General features: G+C 42.4%; 1 protein-coding gene across 3 annotated transcripts in view; it reads right to left on the bottom strand.

The window, feature by feature from the left end:
* The window catches only part of EDC3 (enhancer of mRNA decapping 3), a 71206-nt gene extending 52574 nt beyond the window's left edge, over positions 1-18632 (bottom strand). Inside the window, exons 1-2 of one of the 3 annotated variants that reach the window (XM_063638781.1) lie at positions 18219-18377; positions 7298-7437 (exon numbers count right to left, since the gene is read on the bottom strand). The gene's annotated coding sequence lies outside the window, so the exon portion shown is untranslated. Of the gene's footprint in view, positions 1-7297; positions 7438-15236; positions 15370-18218 lie in introns of all 3 variants that reach the window. The other 2 variants (XM_055277788.2, XM_055277787.2) reach the window with 2 other exon arrangements.
* Positions 18633-20201: the final 1569 nt, after the last annotated feature.

Raw genomic sequence — 20201 nt, 5'->3', positions numbered from 1 at the left:
TGAACAGGCAGAACACAAGAGAATTTTTAGGGCAGTGAAACTATTCTGTTGATACTATAATGGTAGATATGTGTCACTTCAAAACCCATAGAATGTACAACACCAAGAGTGAACCCTAATGTTAAATATGGACTCTGGATGACAATGAAGTGCCAGTGTAGGTTCATCAATTGTAATAAACACGACCGTGGTGTGGAATGTTGACAGCAGAGAGGGCTTACTGGGGGGCAACAGTGAGATATATGGGAACCCTCTGTACTTTGGGCTCAATTTTTCCCTGAAACTAAAACTGCTCTAAAAAATAAAGTCTATTTAATAGAAAAAAACAAATTGATTATGTAATTTAAAACCTTCCTACAAAGAAAAATCCAGGCCTAGATGGCTTTACTGGCTTTTTCTTTTTAACTAAGTCTGAACTAGACAGCTTTACTAGTTAATTTTATCAAACATTTTAGGAAAAAAAAAAATGTCAATCTCATACAAACTTTTAGAAAACACAGGAGAATGAGGCTGGATGCAATGGCTCATGCCTGTAATCCCAGCACTTTGGGAGACTGAGGCAGGTGGATCACTTGAGATCAGCAGTTTGTGACCAGCCTGGCCAACACGGTGAAACCCTGCCTCTACTAAAAATACAAAAATTAGCCAGGCATGGTGGCACGTGCCTGTAATCCCAGCTACTCAGGAGGCTGAGGCAGAAGAATCGCTTGAACTGGGGAGGTGGAGGTTGCAGTGAGCCAAGATCACACCACTGCACTACAGCTTGGGTGACAGAGCAAGACTCCATCTCAAAAAAAAAAAAAAAGGTTGGGCACAGCGGTTCACACCTGTAATCCCAGCGCTTTGGGAGGCTGAGGAGGGTAGATCACTTGAGTTCAGGAGTTCAAGACCAGCCTGGCCAACATGGTGAAACCCCATCCCTACTAAAAATACAAAAAAAAAAAAAATTAGCCAGGTGTGGTGGTACATATCTGTAATCCCAGCTACTAGAGAGGCAGAGGCAGGAGAATGGCTTGAACCCAGGAGGGGAGGTTGCACTGAGCCAAGATTGCGCCACTGCACTCCAGCCCAGGTGACAGAGCACAAGACTCTGTCTCAAAAATAAAAATTAAAAAAAAGAAAGAAACATTTCCCAATTTGTTCAATGTAGCTAGTATAACTCTGACGTGAAAGCCTCCCCACAAAGGCTTTATAAGAAAAAGATCAACATCCTGCACAAATATAGACCAAAAACCCTCAACAAGATATTAACAAATCAAATCCAGCAATAAATTTTAAAAGTCTAATATATCACATATATTTAGGTCTCTACTCCTAGAATGCAAAATTGGTTTGATATTTTAAAAATTGATCAATTTTAAATCATTTTAACAGAATGCGAAAATCATACAACTTTATCACATCAATACAGAACTATTAACTTGATACCAAGACCTGACAACAATAGTACAAAAACAAAACTACAGAATACTATCCCCCATGAATGTAAACATAAAATTCCTTATCGAAATATCACCCAACAATTCAACAATAATGATCCAGGCTCAGTGGCTCACACCTGTAATCCCAGCACTTTGGGAGGCCAAGGTGGGAGGATAGCTTGAGGCCAGGAGTTTGAAACCAGCCTGGGCAACACAGTGAGACTTTATTTCTACCAAAAAAAAAAAAAACAGGTGTAGTGTGCATACCAGTAATCTCAGCTACTTGGGAGCCTGAGGCAGGAGGGGAGCTTGGGCCCATGAGTCAGTGGATGGAGTGAGCTATGATCACACCACTGCACTCCAGCCTGGGCAACAAAGCAAGACACCATCTCTAAAAATAAAAATAATAAACAAAACAATACACATAAAGAATTATACCTCACACCCGGCCGGGTGTGGTGGCTCACGCCTGTAATCCCAGCACTTTGGTAGGCCAAGGTGGGCGGATCACAAGGTCAGGAGATCAAGACCATCTTAGCTAACATGGTGAAACCCTGTCTCTACTAAAAATACAAAAAATTAGCCAGGCGTGGTGGCGTGCACCTGTAGTCCCAGCTACTTGAGAGGCTGAGGCAGGAGAATGGTGTGAACCCAGGAGGTGGAACTTGCAGTGAGCCGCGATCACACCACTGCACTCCAGCCTAGGTGACAGAGTGAGACTCCATCTCAAAAAAAAAAAAAAAAAAAAATTATACACCACACTCAGGTGGAGTTTATTCCAAGGATGCAATGCTGACTCAAGATCAGAAAGCCAATCAATGTAATCTACCATATTAACAGGCTAAATAAGAAAAACACATGTTCATAGCAACTGACACAGAAATGCATTTGACAAAATTGAACACCCATTCATTCTTTTTTAAAAAAGCCTCTCAGAAAAATGGGAATAGAGAGGAACTTCATCAATCTGGTAAAGGGATCTAAAAAGTCCCTACAGCTAACATTATACTAAATGGTGAAAGACTGAATGCTTTCCTTATAAGAACATGAACAAGGCAAAGATATCCACTATTACTCAACACAGCTCTAGAAGTTCTTGCAATAAAGCAAGAAACAGATAAAAAAGGCATACAGTTTGGAAAGGAAAAAACAATACTATCCCCATTTGCAGATGACATAACTGTCTGTGTAGAAATTCCCCGTAATCTACAAAAAGTCTTAGACCAAGTAAGTTCAGCAAGATTGTGGGATACAAGATAAACATACAAAAGCCAATCTTATTTCAGTATATTAGCAATGAACACACGGGCAATGAAATTTAAAATACAATACCATTTACAATTGCTCAAAAAATAAAGTACTAGGTGTAAATCTAAAAAAAAAAGGGTACAGGATTTATATACTGAAAACTATGCAACACTGAGGAAAAAATCAAAATGCTAAATATAACAGATATAACATGTTCATGGATTAAAAGACTCAACAAAAAGTACATAAATTCTCCTCAAATTGGTATAAAGGATCAATTTAATTCTTATCAAAATCTCAGCAAGATTTGTAGATATAGACAAGGTTATTCTAAAATTTACATGGAAAGGCAAAGAAACTAAAATAGTTAAATCAATATTTTTTTTGAGATGGAGAGTCACTTTGTCGCCCAGGCTGGAATGCAGTGGCACAATCTCGGCTCACTGCAACCTCCACCTCCCGGGTTCAAGCAGTTTTCTGCTTCAGCCTCCCGAGTAGCTGGCATTACAGGCACCCACCACCACGCCCGGCTAATTTTTGTATTTTTAGTAGAGGCGGGGTTTCACCATCTTGGCCAGGCTGGTCTTGAACTCCTGACCCCGTGATCTTCCCACCTCGGCCTCCCAAAGTGCTGGATTACAGGCGTGAGCCACCATGCCTGGCTGCTAAATCAATTTTTTATAAGAAAGTGGGAGCAATCAGTCTACCTGATTTCAAGATTTACACAATTATGATAATCAAGACTACGTAGTATTGGCAGAGGGACAGACATGTAAATCGATAAAATAGAAGGCAAAACCCAGAAACAGACTCACAAAAATATGCCCAACTGATTTTTGACAAAGTGCAAAAACAATTCAATGCAGGCAGCATAGTTTTTACAACAAATAGCGCTGGAGCAAATGTAAATCCATCAGCAAAAAAATGAACCTCAAACTAAGTTTCACACTTTATACAAAAATTTACTGAAAATGGATCATGAACTTACATGTAAAACGTCAAACTCTAAAACTTTTAGAAAAAACATAAGAGAAACCCTGAAGATCTAGGGCTAGGCAAAGAGTTCTTACACTTGACACCAAAAGCACAATCCATAAAAAGAAAAGCTGGTCAACTAGACTTCTTGAAAATTAAAAATTTTTATTCCACAAAAAACAAGCCACAGACTGGGAGAAAATACTTGCAAACCACCTATCTGACAAAGACAAAGGAGTAGTATCTAGGAAATATACACCTTTCAAAATGGCTAAAATACAGTGATGACACCAAGTGCTAGTAAGAATGTGAAAAAAATGGATCACTCACACATTGCTAGTCCAAATATTGAATAGTACAGCCACTCTGGAAAACATCCTGGCAGGTTATTAAAAAAACTAAACATGCAATAATTAGCCAGGTGTGCGGCCAGGCGCGGTGGCTCACGCCTGTAATCCCAGCACTTTGGGAGGCCGAGGTGGGCAGATCACGAGGTCAGGAGATCGAGACCATCCTGGCTAACACGGTGAAACCCCGTCCCTACTAAAAATACAAGAAATTAGCCGGGCACGGTGGTGGGTGCCTGTAGTCCCAGCTACTCGGGAGGCTGAGGCAGGAGAATGGCATGAACCCAGGAGGCAGAGCTTGCAGTGAACCGAGATGGCGCCACTGCACTCCCACCTGGGCAAAAGAGCGAGACTCCATCTCAAAAAAAAAAAAAAAAAAAAAAAATTAGCCAGGTGTGGTGGCACACACCTGTAATCCCAGCTACTTGAGTGGCTAAGGCATGAGAATCACATGAACCTGGGAGGCACAGGTTGCAGGGAGCCGTGATCACACCACTGCCCTCTAGCCTGAGCAACAGAGACTCTGTCTCAAAAGAAGAAAAAACCCAAAGCTGGGCACAGTGGCTCACGCCTGTAATCTCAGCACTTTGAGAGGCCAAGGTGGGTGGATCACAATGTCAGGAGATCAAGACCATCCTGGCTAACACGGTGAAACCCCATCTCTACTAAAAATACAAAAAATTAGCCAGGCACGGTGGTGGGCGCCTGTAGTCCCAGCTACTCGGGAGGCTGAGGCAGGAGAATGGTGTGAACTGGGGAGGCGGAGCTTGCAGTGAGCAGAGATGGCGCCACTGCACTCCAGCCTGGGCAACAGAGCAAGACTCCGTCTCAAAAAAAAAAAAAAAAAAACCAAAAAACTAAACATGCAACTAAAATATGACCCAGCAGTTGCACTTCTGGTCATTTATCCCAGAGAAAGGAAGACCCAGGTTCACACAAAAACCTGTACATGGGCTGGGTGCGGTGGCTTACGCCTGTAATCCCAGCACTTTGGGAGGCCAAGGCAGGTGGATCACCTGAGGTCGGGAGTTCGAGACCAGCCTGACTAGCATGGAGAAACCCCGTCTCTACTAAAAATACAAAATTAGCTGGGGGTGGTGGCGCATGCTTGTAATCCCAGCTACTCGGGAGGCTGAGGCAGGAGAATCGCTTGAACCCAGGAGGCAGAGGTTGTGGTGAGCCCAGATCACGCCATTGCACTCCATTCTGGGCAACAAGAGTGAAACTCTGTCTCAAAAAAAAAAAAAAATACCCTGTACACAAGTGTTTATACCACATTTACTCAAAAAGCCACAAACTGGAAACAACCCAGATAACCTCAATGAGTGAATAAACAAACAGTGGTACATCCATACCACGGGACAAAATGTAAAAATGCCAACCCCAAGAGGTTGTGTTCTGTATGATTCCATTTATGTAACATTCTTGAAATGACAAAGCTATAGAAATGGAGAACAGGGCTGGGCACAGTGGCTGATGCCTGTAATCCCAGCACTTTGGGAGGCTGAGGAGGGTAGATCTCCTGAGGTCAGAGTTCAAAACCAGCCTGGCCAACATGGTGAAGCCTCGTCTCTACCAAAAATACAAAAATTAGACAGGCGTGATGGCGAGCGCCTATAGTCCCAGCTACTCGGGAGGCTGAGGCAGGAGAATCACTTGAACCCAGGAGGCGGAGGTCGGAGGTCGCAGTGAGCTGAGGTCAAGGTGGTGACAGTGTACTCCAGCCTGGGCAACAGAGTAGCAACATGGGGGACTCTTGTAGTAATGGAAATATTTTACATCTTGACCATATCAATGTCAATATCCTAGTAGTGATACTGTATTACAGTTTTGCAAGATGTTACCAACAGGGAAAACTGAGTAGGGCATAAGGAATCTCTCTGTATTATTTCTTACAATGGCATGTGACTCTACAACTATCTCAGAAGTTTAATTAAAAAAAAAATCAATGCCTTCCATCACATTAACAAAATAAGTGATGAAATCATGTATAATCATATCAATAAATGCAGAAAGATAATTGGACAAAATTTAACAATCATTCACTATATTTAAAAAGGGGAGGGAAAGCTGGCATCTACAAAACAATTACAGCTAACATGATACTTAATGGTGAAATAGGCCAGGCATGGTGGCTCACACCTGTAATCTCAGCACTTTCAGAGGCTGAGGTAGGAAGATCACCGAGCTCAAGAGTTTGAGGCTACAGTGAGCTATGATTGTACCACTGCACTCCAGCCTGGGCAGCAGAGCCAGACACTGTCTTTATTTTATATATTTTGGTTTTTTGTTTCTGTTTTTTTTTTTTTTTGGCTCACTGCAGCCTCCTGGGCTCCTGGACTCAGGTGATACTCCTGCCTCAGCCTCCTGAGTAGCTGGGACTATAGGTGTGTGCTACCATGGCCAGCTAATTTTTTCTGTTTTGTAGAGACAGGGTCTCACTTTGCTGCCCAAGCTAGTCTTGACCTCACAGCTCAACTGATCCTCCCACCTCAACTTCCTGAGCAGCTGGGACTACAGGTCCACACCACCACACCCAGCTAATTTTTTTATTTTTTGTAAGACGGTTTTGCCATGTTGCCCAGGTTTCCAACTCCTGAGTTCAAGCCATCCACCTACCTCGGCCTCCCAAAGTGCTAAGATTACAGGCATGAGCTACCATGCCCAGCTGAGACTTTGTCTTTAAAAAAAAAAAAAAAAAAAAAAAAAAAAAAAAAAAGGTGGGGTTGAAATAAATGCTTTCCCCAAATACTGAGGATGAGGCAAGGATGTCCACTCTCACCACTTGTACTTATATTCAACAACTGTAGGTCCTAGCCAGTGCAATAAGACAAGAAAAAGAAAAAAAAAACCCAGAAAGTTAAATAAATAATAAAGTTAAATAAGACAGTAAAACTGTCTTTATTTGCAATGACATAATTGACTGTTTATAGTCAATCCATAAAAAGTCCTACTAGAACTAATAAGGAAATTTAGCAAGGTCACAGGATATATGCTCAATGTAGAAAAAACAACCATAGCAGCAAACAACTGAAAATGAAATTTTAGGCCAGGCATGGTGGCTCATGCCTGTAATCCCAGCACTTTAGGAGGCCAAGGCTTCCCAAATTTTGTACAAGGTATTCCTAGAACACTTTCCCCAGCTCTATGAATGGTTAGTTCCATCCTGCCTTTCCGACATCTGGTAAAACGTTACCATCTCAAAGAAGCCTTCCCTGTCTACCCAATCTAACGTGGCTACTCATCGTTATTCTCCAACACCTCAAATCCTGTTATGATCTCAAAATCAATCACTATATGAATTACCTTGTTACTTCATATTGTGTGTGTTGGTCAGGCACAGTGGTTCATGCCTGTAATCTCAGCAGTCTGGGAGGCTAAGGTGGGTGGATGGCTTGAGTCCAGGAGTTTGAGACCAGCCTAGGCAACATAGGGAGACCCCATCTCTGCAAAAAAATTTTAAAAACTAGCCAGGCTTGGTGGCACATGCCTGTAATACAAGCTACAGCTACGCGGAACGCTGAGACAGGAGGACTGCTTGAGCCCGGAAGGTCAAGGCTGCAATGATCACACCACTGCACCCCAGCCTAGATGACAGAGTGAGACCCTGTCTCAAAACAAAATATATACATACAGATAGATAGATAGTGTGTGTGTCATCCCACTAGAATAGGGCAAATGACATAGTCTTGTTCAGTCAATAAGAGTGCTTAGAGTGGAAGAAGTCAATATATATTTAATCAATCAATGAATGAATTAGAAATAATAAACATGACAGAAGTTCCTCAAAATTTACAGTTATATCTAAATGTCTTGGCTCTTTTTGAAAATGGTTCTAAAAAGTACAGTATCCTTAAGCATACTCTATGCAAAATCCTATATAAGGTATGAAACCTAACACTTCCCCACTCACACAAGGAATTCAGGAAACAGCTAGCAGATGATAGCAGATGAATATAAATACACATGTTAAGCACAAAGTGAAACACTGGTTCAGTGTTTTTACATTAAAAAAAAGAAACCAGCACTTGAAGCTGTTTTCAAATACTAATTTCAGACATAAAGGGGCAAAAAGGCATATAAAGCACCCCTCTGGTAAAAGAGTATGTCCCGACTGAGTGTGGTGGCTCACGTTTATAATTCCAGCAGTTTGGGATGCCAAGGCAGGTGGATCACACGAGGTCAGGAGTTCGAGACCAGCCTGACCAACATGATGAAACCCCGTATCTACTAAAAATACAAAATTGGCCGGGTGCGGTGGCTTATGCCTGTAATCCCAGCACTTTGGAAGGCTGAGGCGGGTGGATCATAAGGTCAGGAGTTCGAGACCAGTCTGACCAACGAGGTGAAACCCTGTCTCTACTAAAAATACAAAAGTTAGCCAACTGTGGTGGCGTGTGCCTGTAATCCCAGTTACTCAGGAGGCTGAAGCAGGAAAATCGCTTGAACCCGGGAGGCGGAGGATGCAGTGGGCTGAGATCGTGCCATTGCACTCCAGCCTGGGCAACGAGAACAAGACTCGGTCTCAAACAACAACAAAAAAATTAGCCGGGCATGGTGGTGCATGCCTGTAATCCCAGCTACTTGGGAGGCTGAGGCAGGTGAGTCACTTGAAATTGGGAGGCGAAGGTTGCAGTAAGCAGAGATCACGCCATTGCACTCCAGCCTGGGCAACAAAAATGAGACTCCATCTCAAAAATTAAATAGGCCAGGCGCGGTGGCTCACGCCTGTATAATCCCAACACTTTCAGAGGCTGAGGCAGGTGGATCACCTGAGGAGTTTGAGACCAGCCTGGCCAACATGGTGAAACCCCATCTCTACTAAAAACATAAAAATTAGCCAGGTGTGGTGGTGGGTGCCTGTAATCCCAGCTACTTAGGAGGCTGAGGTGGGAAAACCACTTGAACCCAAGAGGCAGAGGATACAGTGAGCTGAAACTGTGCCACTGCACTCCAGCCTGCTAACAAGAGCAAGACTTTGTCTCAAAATAAATACATAAATGAAGGGAAAGGGGCAAAAAAGCATATAAAGCACTCCTCCAGGCCAGCTGCAGTGGCTCACGCCTATAATCCCAGCACTTTGGGAGGCCAAGGTGGACGGCATGGTGGCGCACACCTATAATCCCAGCTACTCAGGAGGCTGAGACAGGATAACTGCTTGAACCCAAAAGGTGGAGGTTGCAGTGAGCCCACACCGCACCACTGCACTGCAGCCTGGGCAACAGAGCAAGACTCCGTCTAGAAAAAAATAAAAAATAAAAAAAAATAAAGCACTCCTGGCTGGGTGCAGTGTCTAACAGTTGTGATTCCAGGAGTTTGGGAAGCCAAGGCAGGAGGATCACTTGAATCCAGAAGTTCAAGACCAGGCTGGGCAACACAGTGAGACCCTGTCTCAAAAAAAAAAAAAAAAAAAAAAAAAAAGAGTACGCCCCATCAGAAACACCAAGTCTGAAAGAGTCCAGCTCTAAGGATTAATCAAACTCTAGATAGTTCTCTAGTGATCTAACTGAGCCAGTGTCATAAAACTATGCAGACAGAACCGAAGATTAAAAGAACAATGAATTAGCAGGCTCATAAAAGGCTTTTTTTGTTACATTTTATTATAGAATGAAACGGAGCCTTGCTCTGTCGCCCAGGATAGAGTGCAGTGGCGCAACCTTGGCTCACTGCAACTTCTGCCTCCCAGGTTCAAGCGATTCTCCTGCCTCAGCCTCCTGAGTAGCTGGGACTACAGGCACCCGCCACCACGCCCAGCTAATTTTTGTATTTTTAGTAGAGATGGGGTTTCGCCATGTTGGCCAGACTGGTCTCGAACTCCTGACCTCTGGTGATACGATGGTAAAAAAGCACAAAATACACACATTTAAGGCTTCTTTTCCCTTCCTGATCAACCTTTGCCTAATGTCACAAAAGCATGAGTTTCCTTTCCTATCATTTATAATCCATCATAATTCTACTCAGATGCTTAGATGCAGAATAAAAAGCACAAGAAATTAACGAGGTATGAAAAGGCTTTTACTGTTTTATTTAACATATATCTTTAAGACACTGATGTTGTACATTCAAGTTTATATTACGGTAATAGTAACTGAATAGAATTTTTAATACTTTGAAAATGTGGATACTTGTTCATAAGTGTTCTTCTACGTAGTTAATATTAATAGAAACTTTTAAAAATGTAACCACTGAATGTGTAACAAACTTCCCTTTCCTCAGAAACTTCCCTTGGTAAAATACATTAATGTATTATTCAAAACTCCTCAAACAGGTTTATTCTATAAAGAAAATTGTTATTTACAGAAAACAGTAAATCTAAAACAAGTACAGTGCCCATCAACTGGGTTCCTAATCGGACTAGGGAAGGTTATAGAGCTAACACTTCCATGTCAAAAGATGTACAGGAGATACAGGAGCTACAAGGAACCAATCTTGTCTTTTATTTTCTACTTTTCTATCAAGGTATAACATATACAGTAAGTCAGTCTACATATTTTAAGTGTACACCTCCATGAAATTTTACATATCAATTCACCCATGTGACCACCACTCAAAACAAGACAGACTATTTCCAACACCTCAAAAGGCTCCATTGTGTCCTCCTACAGGTAGTTATTATTCTGACATCTATCATGAAGGATTATTTGAGCCTGATTTTGAGCTTCACATAAACAGAATCATAAAGGTTCTCTTTCAGAGTGTTTGTCTTCTTTTGCTCAAAAGTACATCTGTGAGGCCAGGCATGGTGGCTCATGCCTGTAATCCCAGCACTTTGGGAGGCGAGGGCGGGTGGATCACTTGAGGTCAAGAGTTCAAGACCAACCTAGCCAACATGGCAAAACCCTGTCTCTACTAAAAATACAAAAAATTAGCTGGGTGTGGTGGCACATGCCTGTAATCCCAGCTACTCAGGAGGCTGAGGCACAAGAATCGCTTGAACTGGGGAGGCGGAGGTTGCAGTGAGCCAAGATCCTGCTACTGCACTCCAGTATGGGTGACAGAGCGAAATGTTGTCTCAAAAAAAAAAAAAAAAGTACATTTGTGAGATTCATCCCCACTGTGGCATGTATCAGAAGTTTATTCTTTCTCATAGCTGTGCTGTTTTCTGTAAGTATGCCTCAATGTATTTATCCATTCTACTGCTGACACATAGTTGGGTTATTTCTAGTTCTGACTTACTACAAATAACATTCTTATACTGTATATTTCTGCGATGGACAAATGCATCCATTTCTACTGGGCATATAACACAGGAAGTCATGTTATATTTATGACTTTATTAGGAACCGCCAGTTTTCCAAAGTGGTTGTACCATTTTGTATTACCATCTACATTTATACAACCCACCATACGTGAGTTCTTTCTGCTCCTCATCTTGCCAAAACTTGGTACTATTGTTCTCTTCAACTTACTCATTTTGGTGGGGTGCAATAGTTTTGATATTTTCTTAAACATACTTCTTATTTACTCTTGCTTCATTGATACTGTTTTTCTCCCAATAAATTATTTCTAAAATTGAAATGACTATTGAATTCAGAAATGTTGTGAATTACTATTCAGTCAAGAACTTGCTACCAAAGTTCATTTAGTCTTATTTGTCTTCCTTCTGCCTCCATTTCTTTTTCTTTTTCTTTTTTTTTTTTTTTTTTTTGAGACGGAGTCTTGCTCTTTTGCCCAGGCTGGACTGCAGTGGCACTATCTCGGCTCACTGCAAGCTCCACCTCCTGGGTTCACGCTATTCTCTTTCTCAGCCTCCCGAGTAGCTGGGACTACAGGCTCCCACCACCGTGCCCGGCTAATTTTTTGTATTTTTAGTAGAGACGGGGTTTCACCATGTTAGCCAGGATGGTCTCGATCTCCTGACCTCATGATCCGCCCATCTTGGCCTCCCAAAGTGCTGGGATTACAGGGATGAGCCACCGCGCCCGGCCCTGCCTCCATTTCTTAAACACCTCCAGGTAAGAACACTTTAATTCATTTACCACTTTGTTCTTATACAAATAAACAAGTTGCCAATTACAAATCTAGCTACTTTGGAATATCCTTCATCTCATTAATACATTACTACTTCTTGTGTAAGTTTGCTGACAGGATTTGACGTACAATAAAAAAAAAATACATCTTCCTTGTAAAGCCTATTCATGACAATAAATCCTTCAAACAATTCCACTTCTAAAAAAAAAACTAATTTTTCTGTGTAGTATTCAACAATGTTAAATACTTAAAAAAAAATGCAATGTTTGTGCAGCTAGCTAACCAACACTTATTTTGCCAACTTGTTATTAAAATCTATCCTAACAATCTGTGTAGCTAGGTAGGGAGCCACAGATGTCACATAACCAAGATTTTCCAGATTACTTTTAATTATGGGACTATTTCGCTCAAATGCTGAACTATGAGGATTTCCAGACTACTGAATGCCAGATAAGTAATGGGACTTTATCATTATTCTGATAAGCCTTTGGATAACAAAGTCAGGTAGTGCTAAACACTCTTCCAGCTATTATATTACTAAGACAGCTGCCCAAATGATCCATAAATTACAAATAAACAAGTTGCCAATTACAAATCTAGCTACCTCCATCTCTGTGCCACATCAGACAACTCACAGCATTCAGATCCAATGAACAACCCTTGGCCTGCTAACAACAATTATAATTAACAGCTGTGGATAAGTGAGTAGTTAGTTACAGATTTCTGAAAAACTAGGAATTGTTCCACACAACAGGAAAGGTGTTTGTTGAATCAAAATCTTGGGAATGGCAGAGATCTTAAAAGAAAATATGCAACCCAGCATGATGGCTCAGGCCCTACATCCCAGCACTTTGGGAGGCTGAGGCAGGAGGATCACTTGAGGCCAGGAGTTTCAGAGCAGCCTGGACAACATAGCAAGACTGTTTCCACCCCCCGCCCAACCCCACCTCAGAAAAAGAAATCTAGCACAATCCCATATCTAAATCCAGTACTAAACCCATATCTTCCATAAAAGGCAGCACAGTGAAAAGAGAATAAAATTCTGAAATGATGCTGGGTGTGGTGGCTCATGCCTCAGGTGGCTAGTGTCTGCAATCCTAGCACTGTGGGAGGCCAAGGAGGGCTGACCGCCACTTAAGCCTAGGAGTTCAAAGCCAGCCTGGGCAACATGGCAAAACTCTGTCTCTAGAAAAAATACAAAAAATTAGTCAGAAGTGGTGGGAGGCTGAGGTTGCAGTAAGCCAAGATTGCACCACTGCACTCCAGTCTGGGTGGCAGAGCAAGACCCTGTCTCAAAAAAAGAAAAAAATGAAATCAGACATCACAGCCCCTGGTTCACTTCTGTACTTCCTTACTAACCAGCACTATGACCCGGGCAAATTACTCAATCTGGGTCTCAACTGCCTCATCTGTAGGGAATTATGCCAATTATACCCCTATATCAAAGAACCACTATATGAATTATTTTAAGATACTATATGGATTTTTTTAAGACTAAATGAGATAATCCATATAGTGTCTACAACATAAAAAATTTTAGTTCAAATGTCTCCTTTTGCCAGAAAGAATATCGGTCACATAGGGAACTTAAGTTATGGCCCTGTGAGGGCCACCTCACTTCTCACCCAAACAAAATTACAAAAATACATAAATTCCCTCTACAACATCTTGGAAATCAAGTCCTGGTCTTTAAACTGGAATACACATGTCCCTAGTGGGTACACAAAGATATGTAAGCAAGGGAATCAACTTCCACGATACTCTCATAAACCTGATTTGTGTGGATAACTGGATGATCAATTTTAAATTTTCAGGCATAAAATTTATTACTTTAGGATGGGTAGGAAAACTACAGCCCTAAACCAGATCTGGTCTGCTACCAATAAAGTTTTATTGGAACACAACTACACACAAATACTTGCATATTATCTATGGCTGTTTTCTGGTTTTGGGGGGGTTTTTTTGAGACAGAGTCTTACTCTGTCGCCCAGGCTGGAGTGCAGTGGAGCGATCTCGGCTCACTGCAACCTCCACCTCCTGGGTTCAAGCAATTCTCCTGCCTCAGCCTCCCAAGTAGCTGGGACTACAGGTGCCTGCCCCCACTCCCAGCTAACTTTTGTATTTTTAGTAGAGACCGGGTCCTGCCTCAGCCTCCCGAATAGCTGCGACTACAGGCACCCACCACCGAACCCAGCTAAATTTTTTTTTTTTTTTTTTTTTTTTGAGATGTTGTCTCACTCTGTCGCCCAGGTTGGAGTGCAGTGGCGCAATCTCGGCTCACTGCAAGCTCCACCTCCCGGGTTCACGCCATTCTCCTGCCTCAGCCTACCGAGTAGTTGGGGCTACAGGTGCCTGCCACCACGCCCAGCTAAATTTTTTTGTATTTTTTAGTAGAGGCGGGGTTTTACTGTGTTAGCCAGGATGGTCTCGATCTCCTGACCTCGTGATCCGCCTGCCTCAGCCTCCCGAAGTGCTGGGATTACAGGTGTGAGCCACCACGCCCGGCCACATATTGTCTATGGCTGTTTTCTCACTACAGTGAGAGTTGACCAGTAATCACAGATACCATGTGGCCCATAAAGCCTTTCATTCGGCCTTTCGCAGAAAGTTGACTTTTGCTTTAGGATAAAATTCTGTGGGAAAAGTGGAATGGATACAAGTTCAAAAAGAAAAAGGAAAAATATGTAATGGACAAACTCCCAAAATGATAACAATGACCAAAACTAACTCAACTAACTATATTGAGAAATTGAATTAGTAAAATCTTCCCAGAGAGAAAAATCCAGGCCCATAGGACTTCACTGGTAAATTCTATGAAACACGTAAGAAATAATACCAATCCTACACAAACTATTTCAGAAAACAGAGGAGGAAGGAACACTTCCCAATTCATTTTATGAGGTCGTAATTACTCTGCTACTAAGGCCAAAGATGACATAAAAAAAAGGAAACCTCAGACCAATATCCATCATGAACATAGTCACAAAAATTAACAAAATGTTAGCAAATTGAATCCATCTATATGTAAAAAGTAGTAGATACATGACTAAGCGGGGTTCATTTCACAAATGCAAGATGGGCTTAACATCTGAAAATCAAGTAATGTAATAAGCTATGTTATATATTTCTTACAGTCTTTGTTTCAAAAGTTTAGTTGTATGTTTTTGAAACATCAAATTGATATTGTATTTAGGTAATTTTATATTTATTTTTAAGAAGTCAATATTTACTTGTCAGAAATTACATCCTAAACTATTTAAAATTAAATACTTACACTATTTAAATCTACGATGAAAAGTTTCAGGTGCCAACTTAAAAGTATATAAGATCTAACCGATTCTACAGTCTTTTAGATATTCTCAAGAAGAAATGTTTTAAGACCAGTGACCCAGCCTATACCTGAAAGCCTGAAATGACAAGGAGAAAAATAATCATTCATGCCAAAGCAACACCACCATATCTTCAGACTTTTGACTTCTGCCCATAAATTTACTCTTAGCACATCTAGATCTAAACCTAATATTCCAGGTACAAGCCTACCAGTGATGCAACCTTTCTCATTCTAGATTTTGCATTTTCCTAATACAATATACTAATGCAGGTCACATCAGTTCTTCTCACAGCCTTCCTAACCACACCACTGACTGGTGATTAAAACATCAAATCTTTTTATTATAGAACGCCTGTGAGGTCACATCTCCACCCTCCCCCAATAGGTAGAGTTGATTTTTTTTTGGACCCAAGCGCAATTTCTCACATTTATACATGCTTCTTTCATTTCATTAAACAGCACTGAGCAAATATATTGAGATCTTTTCCCATTCTGGCAATCACCAACCAAATGACTCTTTACTTCATAAAGGCACCAAATCCAATAAGCAAACCTTCTAGGTAAGGTCTCAAACACATAAAGTGTATAAAGAAAGTGATGAAACCCCAGTTCAGATCACCAGAATTCCAGCTGTAAGTAGTGTCCACAAATCAAACCTCTCCATACATAGATTTTCAAACTCATGACTCCATCTAACTACCACAATCTGGCAAATTCCTCCATCTCGCCCACTCGGTTATCATAAGACTTAGTAAGACCAGGCACGGTGGCTCACACCTGTAATCACAGCACTTTGGGAGGCTGAGGTGAGTGGATCACCTGAGATCAGGAGTTCAAGACCAGCCTGGCCAACATGGTGAAACCCTATCTCTACTGAAAATACAAAAATTAGCCATGCGTGGTGGTGCATGCCTGTAATCCCAGGTACTTGGAAGGCTGAGGCAGGAGAATCGCTTGAACCAGGAGGCAGAGGTTACAGTGAGCAGAGATTGCACCACTGCACTCTGTCCAACCTGGGCAAAGGAGTGAGACTCCATCTCAAAAAAAAAAAAAAAAACTTCATAAATGCCTTGCTAAAATTCTGACACACTATCATTATGGTCACTACACTCCTTTGAGACACAATTTGGATGTCCTGTCCTGTTGTTCTGGCTGAATTTAGGAGAACTCTAGTAAGCCCTTGTCTGGATAAGAAAAGAAAAATTATACATCTTCCATTTTGTATTAATTACAGAATCTCACAAATGGCAAGGATTTTAAACATTTTCTAATGTTGTTTTTCTTAGAGACAGAGTCTTGCTATGTTGCCCAGGCTGGCCTTAAGCAATCCTCCCACCACTGCACTTGGCCCTAGTCTAATATTTTTCTTTTCTTTTTGAGACGGAGTTTAGCTCTTGTTGCCCAGGCTGGAGTGCAGTAGCACTACCTTGGCTCACTGCAACCTCTCCCTCCCAGGTTCAGGCGTTTCTCCTGCCTCAGCCTCCCAAATAGCTGGAATTACAGGCACCCACCACCACACCCGGCTAAGTTTTGTATTTTTAGTACAGACAGGGTTTCATCACGTTGGCCAGACTGGTCTCCAACTCCTGACCTCAGGTGATGCACCCGCCTCAGCGTCCCAAAGTGCTGGGATTACTGGCGTGAGCCACAGTGCCCAGCCTTAGTATTTTTCAAACTATATGTCATGACCTATTAGGGGTCAGACTCAATTTAGTGAGTTGCAACCAATTTTTTTTTAGAGTGCATCTTCTGTAGAAAGAGTAAGTAAACTTTTCACTGGGGTGTGTGTGTGTGTGCAGGGGCACAATAAGTCATGATGTAAAATATATCTAACTGTGGGTCACAGGTCAAAAATTTTGAGACACTTTTCTAGCCCCACAGCCCTATGCCAAGGAGGCTCTACCAAGAAATTGGTAATAAACAAAAAGTCATGTTTTTACAACCATTTTTACATCATACAGAGAAACTAGCTAAGAGGATTTGGTGCTCAGTACACGTAATGTGCCATTCATTAAAAAAAAAAAAAAAAGATTAGGCTCCATCTGGGTGTCCAGCTGAAATTCTAAACTGCTTGGAGATAGCCATTTCTGTTTTGGTGGGGTGAAGACCTGTATTTGAGACAGCAGATTGAAATCGGTTTGGTCTGTGGCGAAGGAAGAGAAGAAAAACCATTCTGGGTCGCGAGTTCCTCATCTGTAACCACAGAAGACTGTTGGCTTGGTCAGTTGATTTTCAACTAATCTCCCAATTGAAGAGTTAGGCGAAGCAATTGCTATTGGGAGATTAATTGAAAATCAACTGACCAAGCCAACAAGGGCTATGCCTCCCACAAACCAAAACACTTTAAACACTCAACAAGTCAAGTATGGATAAATACAATCAATATCACACAAAGAGTACTGAAAAGAACCACAGATTTACATCAAAGGCAGAAATGAATCCAGGGATAACTTCCTGAGATTCAGAAGATGTGACCTGGTAGGTATAAATTTCTCAGGCATCCTCTTTTTCTACCCTCCAGTTCACCTCTGTCCTCAAGCTATCAGTCATGCATGTGGCACTGGCGTTCTTCTCTGCCACCGTATCTCATTATGCAAAGGGAAACTGAGGCACGAAGAACAGAGTGAGTGCGCCAAGGAACTGCAGCAGCCAACAAGGCTGGACTAAGGGCCCAAGCAGCTAATGCCTCACTCCTCACACAATCCCCATACTATTTAGAATCCTGAAGTCCTCAGCCTTCCACCTCAAACCAAACTCCTGGGGCCGCTCGTAGTATCTGGTCCCCTGCGCACCCGATGAAGCCCCCAGCTCTTGCCTGCCTGCCTCTATAAAGGTCTACGAGGCCTGGAACTCTGAAGCCTAAAGCAAACCCGGCAGCCCCCTCCCACGAGCGTCCACAAACCAGTAGCCTCCCTTCGCTCCCACCTCCTCGCCGACGGGCCTGGAGCTCCTCCGCACACCACACCAAGCCGACCACGCAACCCCAGAGGACCCACAGAAGAATTCTCTCCACGCCCACCCCCACAGCTTCGGCCTTCACCACCGCCGCCGCCGCCGCCGGAAGCGCCCCCACGTCTCCACGCCACCACCGTGAGGTCACTTCCGGCGCGACACCTTGGAATCCAGGGCAGGCAATTGAGGGGCGTGGCACCCGGGAAATTTAAGAGGTTGGAAGAACGTCCCTTCTGCCTTATAGAATTGCGCTTGGGTAGCCATTTTGCGTTCCACGCTTACTTATGTCCTGTGGCGTCTTGGCTGGAATCGGGGCTCTACCCACGACTTCCCAGCCTCGATGCCCGGGCCCCCCTCTTGCAGGCTCGATGAAAAGCACCCGCTTCCCCTCCTGTTCCCCCAGCGCCAATCGCAGAGCTGGAGCGGAGGACTTTCAGGGAGGCCTGGTGACGTGACACCTCCTCCGTGCTAAACCGCAGCTGTGGGACTCAATAAGTGGGACAACCCCCTGATGGATTAAAGAAAACAAGATATTCCTGCCGTGGTCGATCTTCAAAGCGTATCAGCTTCAGCTCATTTGGGGCTTAGAATCAGCCAGTCCGTGCTTCACTGCTCTCCCTTCCCCCATACTCAGTACACAGGAAAGTGCCGCTCTTCTGCCCTTGGCATTTTAGAGTCTTGATTTGTGGGGAGAGGGGAAAGCATGCGTTTAGGGCCAAGACAGTGTAATGAGGAATATTGCACAGCCTTGAAGCCTGACACCTGGTTTGGGAACCACTACTTGGGCGAATAGCATAGAGTAGGGTAGCAGTTCCAAACCTAGCTCTACAAAATCAGTTGAAGAACTTTGTAAAATTTACACTTTCTAGAGGACTACTTCACCTCTCCCCCTCCATCACCAGAGATTCCCTAGGTCAGAAGGGGTCCTTGTCTTTTAAAATTACTGTTAATGAACACTTCTAGAGCAGTTTTTGGTTCAGGGCAAAATTGAACAGAAAGTACAGAGTTCCCATATATCCCCTGTACACACAGGCACATACACAACTTGTCCCCTTATGGACATCTTGTGCTACAGTGGTACATTTGGTAACAATTGATGACCCAACTTTGACACATCATTATCACCCAGAGTCCATGGTTTACATTAGAGTTTACTCTTGGTGTTGCACATTCTGTGGGTTTTGACAAATATATAATGACATGTATCCACCATTATGGTATCATACACGATAGTTTCACTACCCTGAAAATCCTCTGTCCTCTGCCTATTAATCATTCTCAGTCTCCTAACCACTGGCAACCACTGCTCCTTTTACTGTCTCCATAGTTTTGCCTTTTCCAGAATCCCATATAGTTGGAATCATACTGTATGCAGCCTTTTCACATCGGTTTCTTTCACTTATGCTCTTAAAGTTCTTCCATGTCTTTTCACGGCTTGATAGCTCATTTCTTTTTTGTGCTGAATAATAATATTCCATCGTCTGGATGTGCTGCGGTTTATCCATTCACCTACTGAAAGACATCTTGGTGGCTTCTAAGTTTGGGTAATTATGAATAAAGCCGCTATACATCATGTGCAGATTTTTGTGTAGACATGAGTTTTCAATTTATCTGGGTAAATACCAAGGAGTGCAACTGCTGGATTGAATAGTATATTTAGTTTTGGGAGAAACTACCAAACTGTCTTTCAAAATGGCTGCATCATTTTGCATTCCTACAGCAGTGAATGATGGTTTCTGTTGCTCCACATCCTTGTCAGCATTTTATGGTGTCAGTATTTTGGATTTTTGCCGTTCAAGTAAGTGTGTAGTAGTATCTTATTGTTTTAATATGCAATTCCCTAGTGACATATGATATTGAACATCTTTTCATATACTTACTTGCCATGTATATATCTTCTTTGATGAAGTGTTTGTTCAGGTATTTTGCCCATTTTTACATTGTGTTATTTTCTTG

This window comes from Symphalangus syndactylus, chromosome 5 (genome assembly GCF_028878055.3).
Source record: "Symphalangus syndactylus isolate Jambi chromosome 5, NHGRI_mSymSyn1-v2.1_pri, whole genome shotgun sequence".
Lineage (NCBI taxonomy): Eukaryota > Metazoa > Chordata > Mammalia > Primates > Hylobatidae > Symphalangus > Symphalangus syndactylus.
This window is presented reverse-complemented; position numbering and strand designations above follow the sequence as displayed.